This window comes from Hylobates moloch, unplaced genomic scaffold (genome assembly GCF_009828535.3).
Source record: "Hylobates moloch isolate HMO894 unplaced genomic scaffold, HMol_V3 SCAFFOLD_4, whole genome shotgun sequence".
Taxonomy (NCBI): Eukaryota; Metazoa; Chordata; class Mammalia; order Primates; family Hylobatidae; genus Hylobates; species Hylobates moloch.
The window spans coordinates 97,868,914-97,879,083 of NW_026652279.1; the positions used below are offsets into that span (position 1 = coordinate 97,868,914).

Sequence of the window (10,170 nt, forward strand, 5' to 3'; positions counted from 1 at the left end):
CAATCCAAGGAAGTTTTAACTCAATTTCTCAGTATATTTGCTCAACATTAGTACTATCATTTGATGCATTTATATAAGATAGCCAAATTCTACCAATAATCCCAATTTTACACCATATTGGAGTATTATTATGTTATATATATTTTTTGAGATGGAGTCTTTCTCTGTCACCCTGGCTGGAGTGCAGTGGCATGATCTCAGCTCACTGCTACCTCCACCTCCTGGGTTCAAGCAATTCTTCTGCCTCAGCCTCCCGAGTAGCTGGGACTACAGGCGAGCGCCACCACGCCCAGCTAATTTTTATATTTTTAGTAGAGACGGAGTTTCACCATGTTGGCCAGGCTGGTTTCGAACTGCTGACATTGTGATCCACCATCCTCAGCCTCCCAAAGTGCTGGGATTACAGCTGTGAGCCATAGCGCCCAGCTTATTATGCTATTATTTATTAATTTATTTATTTGAGATGGAGTCTCGCTTGCTCTGTCGCCCAGGCTGGAGGGCAGTGACGTGATCTCGGCTCACTGCAAGCTCCGCCTCCTGGGTTTACACCATTCTCCTGCCTCAGCCTCCCGAGTAGCTGGGACTACAGGCACGTGCCACCACACCCGGCTAATTTTTTGTATTTTTTTAGTAGAGACGGGGTTTCACTGTGTTAGCCAGGATGGTCTCAAACTCCTGACCTCGTGATCAGCCTGCCTTGGCCTCCCAAAGTGCTGGGATTACAGGCGTGAGCCATCTCGCCCAGCCTTATGCTATACTTTCGTATTGTTAGAAAATAATTGGGTGAGCATTATAGCATTATTAAAATCATGTTAGTAGATTTGGACATTACCCATATACTAGATATTATTATGACCTGGGATTGTTACCAGTGTCTTATGATTCTGTTACTTCTAGATTTCAGGCTAACTGGTACAAAGCTAATCTCTTAGCCTCTGTCAGTATGTTTGCACAGATACGGGTTCCCATCTGGTGTTACATATGTAAAAAAGCTCTCCTTGATTCCACAAGAAGTATACATGTGTCGTTTATTATATTCTTTACACAATATGTCATGTCTTGGTTTATTCTTGGAATAAGAGCATTTAGGGAACATTGATATAAATTACCTTTGCCTCAAGAAAATTTTCATAAGTTCAGGAGACCACGTGTTTTTCAGAAGTGTACTTCCAGAGCTTCTGCTGCAACTAAAATGGTAGGTCACCGCCTATGACTCATTTGACCTCCATTTCAAGAAACATGATTTGAAGGCTTTGTTGGACTAGCTTGCGTGCTCTTTTCCGATAAGGAGTTTTTTGTGTTTTGTCATTTTCTAATATGGTAGATTGGGTTTCTATGACCTGATTTACTAGGGCATCTGTCCTAATCTGTTTTGTGTTGCTATAACTGAAATCTGAGGCTGGGTAATTTATAAAGCGAACAAATTTATTTCTTACAGTTCTGGAGTCCCAGAAGTTCAAGGTTGAGTGGCTGCATCTGGTGAGAGCTTTCCTGCTGCTGGGAACTCTCTGCAGAGTCCCAAGGCAGGCATCACATAGTGAGGTGGCTGAGTGTGCTAACCTGCTAGCTCAAGTTTCTCTTCCTCTTCTTATAAAGCCACCAGTCCCTCTCCCATGACAGTCCATTAATCCAGTAGCCTATTAACCTATGTTTGTTTGTTTAGAGATGGGGTCTTGCTCTGTCGCCCAGCTTGGAGTGCAGTGGTGCAATCATAGGTTACTGCAACCTTGAACTCCTGGGCTCAAGCAATATTCCTGTTTCAGCCACCCCAGTAGCTGGGACTACAGGTACATACCACCAGGCCTGGCTTATTTTTGTATGTTTTTGTAGAGGTGGGGTCTAGCTTTGTTGCCCAGGCTGGTCTCGAACTCCTAGCTTCTAGTGATCCTCCTGCCTTGCCTCCCAGAGTGCTGGAAGCCATCCACCGTGAGTCATCACACCTGGCCTAACCTATTAATCTACGAATGAATGAATTCATTCATGAAGGCAGAGCCTTCATGACTCAATCATCTCCTAAAGGCCCCTTCTCTCAATATTGCCACATTGGGGATCAAGTTTCAATAGGAGTTTCTGAGGGGACAAGCATTCACATCATAGCAGCATCAATAGATTCTGTTCTTTACTGTTTGAACATAATTTCTTCCAACTTGTCTATTTTTGCTATTGATCTTTTTCTTTTGAATGTCCTTTATACTGAAGGAAAACTTTGCTTGTCTTACCATGCCTATACCCATACCTATTTCACAAAGAGCTCTCTTTCATCTTGTTGCCCAGTGTCTTTTAATCCACCACACATGCTGTTGTTGTTGAGTGCTAATTGCCTGCGAAAAATAAAAATACATACGTTGTACCCCAAATTGTCGGGTCCTCTATACTAAGGTCAAATGTGTAGTGGTCACTCATACACGTTTTAGTGTACCACAAAGCTTCCCATAACCCACATTGTCTCGCTGTAGAGTTAACTTCAGTTGGGATGTGAGCCCAATGCTTTAGCAGCATCTGAAGTAATTGTTTTTTTTTTTTTTTAATCCTGTATGACATCTGTTCATACATAAAGACAAAGGTTTAAGTTCTTTTATACACTACATTAAGAGATAGCTGCCACTGTTTGTTTTCCGTTATACTCAGGAACCTAAGCATTTGGCCATCAAATTAATGACACAATGATTAGTCTGCCTGCCTGATATGACTGTACATCATAGCTGCCAGAAGGGAGAAACTCTCAGAGATCCCTCCTTAACTGCAGTCTAATTGACATATCCTGTAAAATAAGAACCAAAAGACTTAAGGGACATTAAGAGAGTCCTGCTTAGCCTGTCTACTGGGCAGCGCCGGGGCCTGCGGCTGCAGAAGAGCCGGAGCCTGGGGCCGCGCTCCGCCGAGAGTTGGGCAGACGCCCCCGGTCATCACGGGCCCCCTCCCGGGGCCTCAGCGGGCACCAGCCGCGGGAACCCCCGGGCCTCCTCGTGCCCGAGCCTGAGCGACCCTCGGGTTCTCCAGCGCCCCCTCCCTCGCCCTATTTTTTTTCCTGCTCTCTATACTGCTACGGCTTCTGCTCTCGGTTATGGCAACACAGCCACCATCCTCCCTTCGGGTCGAGGCGCCGGCCCCCCGGAAATGCGGGCCCCACCGGCGATGGAGGCCACCCCTGAGGGCACCCCGCAGCCGGCGGGCGGCAGACTCCGCTTCCTCAACGGCCAAGTGCCCCTCTCGCAGCAGGCGGCCGCACATGTGAACGGGAAGGACAGAGTGGGTACACTGCAACACCCAGATGGCACAGTTTTGAAAGTTACAACCACCTCCAAGGGGCCCAGGAGAGCTGGAATTCTGTAATATGGTTTACGCTGCTGACCGTTCTGATGGTGTTCTTCTGGAGCTACGAAAATATTTGCCAAAATACGGCATCTGGTCACCTCCCACTGCACCAAACCACGTATACCTAAAACCGAAAGATGTGACCCATAAATTTAATAAGCCCTGTATAATGGATACAAAGATAGGGCAAAAAAGCTATGATCCTTTTGCCTCATCTGAGAAGATTCAGCAACAGGTCAGCAAGTACTCATTAATGGAAGAGATTGGGTTCTTGGTGCTTGGCATGAGGGTTTATCATGTTCATTCCGATAGCTATGATGTACAAAACCAGCATTGTGGAAGAAGCTTAACAAAAGAAACTATAAAGGATGCAGTCTCCGGATTTTTTCATAATGGGTACTGCTTAAGAAAAAGATGCTGTTGCTGCTAGTATTCAGAAGATTGAGAAAATTCTGCAGTGGTTTGAAAACCAGAAGCAGCTTAACTTTTATGCAAGTTCATTACTACTGGTTTATGAAAGTTCATCTCAGCCAACCACTACAAAACTGAATGACAGAACTTTGGCAGAAAAGTTTTTGTCCAAAGGACAACTGTCAGACACAAAGGTACTAGAGTACAATAATAACTTTCATGTGTTAAGCTCCACAGCGAATGGAAAAATAGAGGCTTAAGTGGGCAAAAGCTTGTCCAAGGTGTATGCTTGTCACAGGAAGATGTATACAAAAACCATCACAGTCAGGCTTCAATGAAAGTTGAAAATCTGGAGCAAGACAATGGGTGGAAAAGCATGTCACAGGAACATTTAAATGGAAATGTACTTTCCCAGCTGGAAAAACTTTTCTACCATCTTCCCACTGGTTGCCAAGAGATTGCTGAAGTATAAGTGTGAATGATAGTTTGCTCATGTGTTCCCTAGCAACACAATAGATGAGGGATATATTTACGGGCTAAAGCATTTAATTTCTGTACTTCGAAGTATTTTAGACAACTGAATCCTCTGTTGCAGTCTTTTTCAGGGGTGGGCCAATCATAATGAAGAGGAGCAGTCAATATCTCTGCACCTTTAATGCTATGTAAAAAATTTGTATTGTGAGTCAACATTTTATTTGTCTTTATACTTTTGGAAGAAAGGTTAACTTTTTTATAATCTTTCTCAGGAAAACTAATTATTTGTTCATTAGAAAGTTATGAAGAATAAAGAAACTTAGGAATGTTAAGCAGGGAATGTGGTGGTACGTGGCTTAAACATCTTTTTTGGCTCAAGCAAAATGCAAACCATTATCCAGTCATTAAGTGTTTAGTTAGCTTTCTGTAGCCAATTCATGAAATCTCTGTCCACCCAACCTTGACAATGAGCCCTATCTAAAATATTACATTATTAGAACACCTACCAAAATCTCGAAAGCACAGGTTGTTGTTCTTAGTATTGCTATGTATGAAGTTACTAAAACTAGAGAAAACTCTACCTCAGAAATAAGTAGTGTTTAGGTTTTATGTTAAAAGTTCAGACCAGCATATCAAAGGGTGCCTCTTAGTGAAATGATTTAGAATTGTTGCATTCCCAAAGCAGGTTTTCTCTTTAATTTTTACATCTCTCTCTCAAAATATTATACTTCATGAAAAAGGCAATTGACTCGGATGACAACAACAAAGTCTTGAAATTAAGGACACACTAATTGTCCTTACCGGGGTTGGGGAAGAGAGAGGTTATTTTCAAGGAACAAAATATTTTTCTTTACAATCTTTCATTCATGAGAAAATTGGAATATAAATTTATTACATTGTGAAAAGTATCATAAACCATATACCCTTTTATCTAAATGCAGCTTTAAAAAGTAAATAATTGAAGTTTTATCTCTCGTCTAAATAACTTGAATTGTTTTCTTTAAAAATGTATATATTTATATGTCCCCATTTAGTTAAGTGGTAGTGTAATGTATGTTGTTAAAAGCAGTTTCTCAGAATTATAGTAAGCAATGAAAGATAATATCTAATTAGGTTATCAAAAATACTATGTGTAAATTAGTCCATCATATAGGGTTTGGTGCATATCTAAATTCATGCTTCTATTTCACTCTTATTCAAAACAGTTTTATGTTATGTTGAACAGTGAAATTATAACTTAATTTCATGGGGACAGGGACAGTACTACAGTTCCTGGAAAAATTAGATTTGTATTATCTTTGTTTCACACCCACCACCTTAAAAAAATCAGCTAGTTATTTGTCATTGAAAACATTTGAGTCTTCAAATACATTTGATGTTAATGCTGTCATTACTTGCACTTTGATTCACCAATAACATTTCTAGGTAGTTATCTGTTTTGTCATATTTCTGGAAAATATTTTGGGGTTTGTAAATTGTTTCTCTTCTTTTTCTTCTAGAGTTACAAATTGAATTTTTAAATCTGAGCACCTTTGTTGTGGTGTGGAGGAAATTATCACAATTTTATGTTTATTTTACCTTCTCAACCTTCTCTGGGGATACTTTGCAAATACCTGAGTCCAAACAGAAGAACCAAATAAATGCTCTATGAACTCTCTATCCTTAGTAAATCTATTAACCCTGAATAACTTAAAAGATCATGTGCATTTTGGCCTGGCACGGTGGCTCACGCCTGTAATCCCAGCACTTTGGGAGGCCGAGGCGGGCAGATCACGAGGTCAGGAGATCGAGAACGTCCTGGCTAACACAGTGAAACCCGGTCTCTACTAAAAATACAAAAAATAAGCCGGCGTGGTGGCAGATGCCTGTAGTCCCAGCTACTCAGGAGGCTGAGGCAGGAGAATCGCGTGGACCCGGGAGGTGGAGCTTATAGTGAGCTGAAATCGCACCACCACACTCCAGTCTGGGCGACAGAGTGAGACTCCATTCAAAAAAAACACAGATCATGTGCATTTTGTAATAACAAAATTTGATTTTAATTTTTTATTTAGAATTGGTGTGTTTATCATAGGGACTTTCAATTTTTCTTCACTTTTCAAATGAATATTGGCTATAGTTTTATGAATGAATGAAATTCAAGTCATAATTAATAATCAGAAAATTTTTAGTTTTACTTTTTTCTTTTACAATATGGACTTTTGTTGTTATTTGGATAGTGGTTCAATAAATCTTAAGCTCAGATAATTAAACACTATTTTGAGTCTTAACAAGATACTGAGGCTTTTTTTGTATGGGATAATATCAACCTATGTACAATGAATTAAATAAACTTAAGTATTGTCAGATTTTTTGCACATTTTAGCTCAATAAAATCTGAATTAACTGTTCAAGTTTTTTTATCTGTATTTGGAAATATAATTTTGTAAAATCAATGTCTTACCTTTTTGATACAATAGATCATGTTTTATTTTTAATAAAGCAAGAGGCCCTCTTATCTGTTGTTTTTCAGGGAAGGGATTAATATTTAATTCTGCTTGTTTACATTTGTTATCATTGTTATCCAATGGTCATTTTATGTTGCTTTATAAATAAGCTTAGGTATAACAGAATAAGTATCTGTTTATGTAATCTACACGTGACTATTTTAGTCTCTCTCAGTCACTTAATATTATGCTGAAATTTACCACTGTGGGGATGAATGATCACTACTCACCAAGCATATTTGAACATGTAAATGCTTAAGAAATAAGCATAATATGGATATAGTTCGAGTTAATAGGATTCTCATAGTTTTTTCCCCTATGAAACATAAGTAATGATTTTAGTGTATTTCTTATGGAATACACTCATTTAAAAAGGACTTTAAGAAATTGTGGATGTGAATAATCCCTTTCTCTAATAAAAATTTAAATTGTATAATAGTTTTATAATGAAGTATTTACATTAATTGATATTTTAATATGGATGGACATTGCGTAGATTCAAATAAATTAAAATAAATGATAAATGCTAAATATTTTATCTAAACAGTTTTTCAAGAAACAGTTATGAAAATGTGTCTATTAAATGGCTTAATGTGGAGCTTGTGATATTTCAACTCAGTATTCATTATTCTCTGTTTTGTGTGTCTGGAAAGATTTACTTACTTTTCCTCTTTACACTACAATTTGCTTTTATGGGGCTCTAAACTGTTCAACTGAATAAGAACCTTTATCTGCATTTCAACTGAGCATAATTTAGTATTTTATGACTTCCAAGATGATGTTCTTATGTCTATCAAGTCTATGTATCAAATTTATAACATCATTTAAGAAAAAGGAATTTCCATAGATACTTCACTTGCAATTTTTTGTTTCACGCAACTGAAAATACATTTGTTTTTAGGGGTTGGAATATTATAGAAGATGTAGGATGAAAGAAAACGATACGACAATGAAAGAATTCTGTTTGTGAAATTACAGGAATTGTGTCCGCTATTGTAAAGCATTGTCATCATTTTAATACATTTTCTCTTAGTAGTTTGGCATTTTATACTTTAAAACTTGATTTGCTTTAAAAATTGTTTACAATGCTTACCTTCTTTCTCCAGTGCCTTTAGCCTTGATTTGATAAGTTTGTACCCTCAGTTATCCTTTCAATTACATGTCTTTGATGTTTTCATAGCCTAGGAAACATTGATTCCTTTTTGATAATTGTCAATCTGGTTATCTAAAAAGGTAACAATTATTTGTTAATACTTTGGAAAAACAAGTAGGGTTGCCTTTGGAGAACAGGCTTCTTAGTTCATTCAAAGATATTTCTTGGATTTATGCCATGTGTTAAGCACTTTTAGCCCCCAGTATTACAACTGTGAACCAGACAGATAAGGCCCTAACCATTTTCAGCATTCTCTTTGGATGGGGTGGGATTGGGGACTTAATTAAAATAGAGATATAGAAAAATAGGCATCTAAATAAGATAAGGTTGAAATGAAGCAACTAACAATAGTTGGAAGTTAGAAGTAATATTTTGCAGTATTGTAACCTCTATTTAAGTTTGGATAGTAGTTACAGATAGCATAAAAAAGCCTTAATTTTTCACTTTCCTTGCTGGCAAAGGTATGTTTATTTAGACTGTCCATTTAAAGTAATGTTTAACATAAACATTACTGTGAAAAACATTCCATTACATATTCCCAGGCAAATGAGCTGCATCTTCTTTACTCTATTTTACAATTTAGTACAGCAGTTTTAGGCCTCAATCTTCGTATCACTGGTATTTTAAATTTGGCAATGAATATGAAATTACTTTTGACTTACAGACTGATTATATTATTACTTTGAAAATGCATTAATTTCTTAGAAAAGTTTGGAGCTTCTATCTTTTTTTGAGTTAATATTTAAATGCTCATTACTTATTTTAATAGCCTGTATTAAGTGAAAACATTACTTATGCAAGTAAACAAATCACTATAGGCTTTCAAAACTTTTCTTTAATTTTAAATTTTGTCATCATTGAGGTTTAAATTTTTTACCTGCTGTCCACTTAAAATATATATTAACAGTTTGTGAAGTGAAATCGTTTTAAGTATGATGTATGATGCACCTGCAGATAAATGAAAATGTTGGGCACAAAGACATTTTACTATGGGAACTGTACTGGAAGATTTATGAAAGCATGTGAAATTGCACCTAAAATTGTGTTATTAGTGACTACAAGCAGCAATGCTAAATTTATTGTACTTGATGAATGAATGTATTTAGTCTAGTCACAGTTACTTTGGTTTAAATGTATAAATGACTTTAGGGATTTTTTTTTAAATGTGTTTGTAATTTGTCCTATTGGGATGTATTTGTACTGCAGGGATTATTGTCAATGTGTGATTTGTGTTTTTATTTTATAGAGTCATCTAATGTGATATACCAATTTTTATACGTGATAGTTACATAATTCTAATAACTGTATATTTGACAACCTATTAAAATGTTTTGCATTGGAAGAAAAAAAGAGAGTCCTGCTTAGTCATCAGCAATTGTTCCTTTTTCTTTAGCACAACACGGGAGAAATGTGTCCACTGGAGAGATGGCACTTAGGGACACTGGTTGCCTTTCTACTTAGATTTCAGAATTGGTGCAACGTTAGCAAAAGTATTACGTCCCCCTCTGAACATCTGGAATTTAAGCTGAGAGAAAACATTCTCTTGATCTGAAGAACCCTCAAGGCACGGATACAGTGCTGGATATTCCCTTCAACAGTATCCATATATTCCACACTTTGCATTCAGGTATTATCTCTTATTTTCTTTTTCATTTATCACTAATTTTGACCCAAATTTTTCCACCTTAGGAGGAATCAGGTGCACCTGTTGTGCTGGCCAAATTGCCAGTAGCCTAGTATGTGAGTCTCCCTCAGTCCATTCAGATGGAGGACAATTAAACAGAATTAGTGGACTATTGCATCCGTGAAGACCTCACCATCAAATTCAGCTTTAATCCTAATTTTGCTGAATGAGGATAAGGAGTTTGGCAAAGACAAGGGCTACCAAATACTCCATGTTCTCCTCCACACTCCCTGGCTTCCCCTGCTTTTAGGCCAGGCTGTGTGCTTAGTTATTGTCAATGGACTCTGAAGAGAAGGATGTATATCTCTTCTGGCCCGAAGCAGTTAAGAATATTGCAACTCTGGCAACTCTTCCTCTGTCATGGAAACCTCAGAAACCATGGCCGGGCATGGTGGCTCACACCTGTAATCCCAGCACTTTGGGAGGCCAAGGCAGGCGGATCACCTGAGGTCAGGAGATGGAGACCAGCCTGGCACACATGGTGAAACCCCGTCTCTACTGAGGATCTAAAAATTAGCCGGGCGTGGTGGCAGGTGCCTGTAATCCCAGCTATTCTGGAGGCTGAGGCAACAGAATCGCTTGAACCCTGGAGGTGGAGGTTGCTGTGAGCCGAGATCTAGCCATTGCACTCCAGCCTGGGGGACAAGAGC

At 38.2% G+C, this 10,170-nt stretch overlaps 2 pseudogenes; one reads left to right on the forward strand and one right to left on the reverse strand.

Moving 5' to 3' along the window:
- Window positions 1-2,323, reverse strand: part of LOC116466403 (dnaJ homolog subfamily B member 14-like) — a 14,397-nt pseudogene extending 12,074 nt beyond the window's left edge.
- A 741-nt stretch (window positions 2,324-3,064) lies between these two features.
- On the forward strand, window positions 3,065-4,307 carry LOC116466404 (inositol polyphosphate multikinase-like; annotated as a pseudogene).
- The last annotated feature ends 5,863 nt before the right edge of the window (window positions 4,308-10,170 follow it).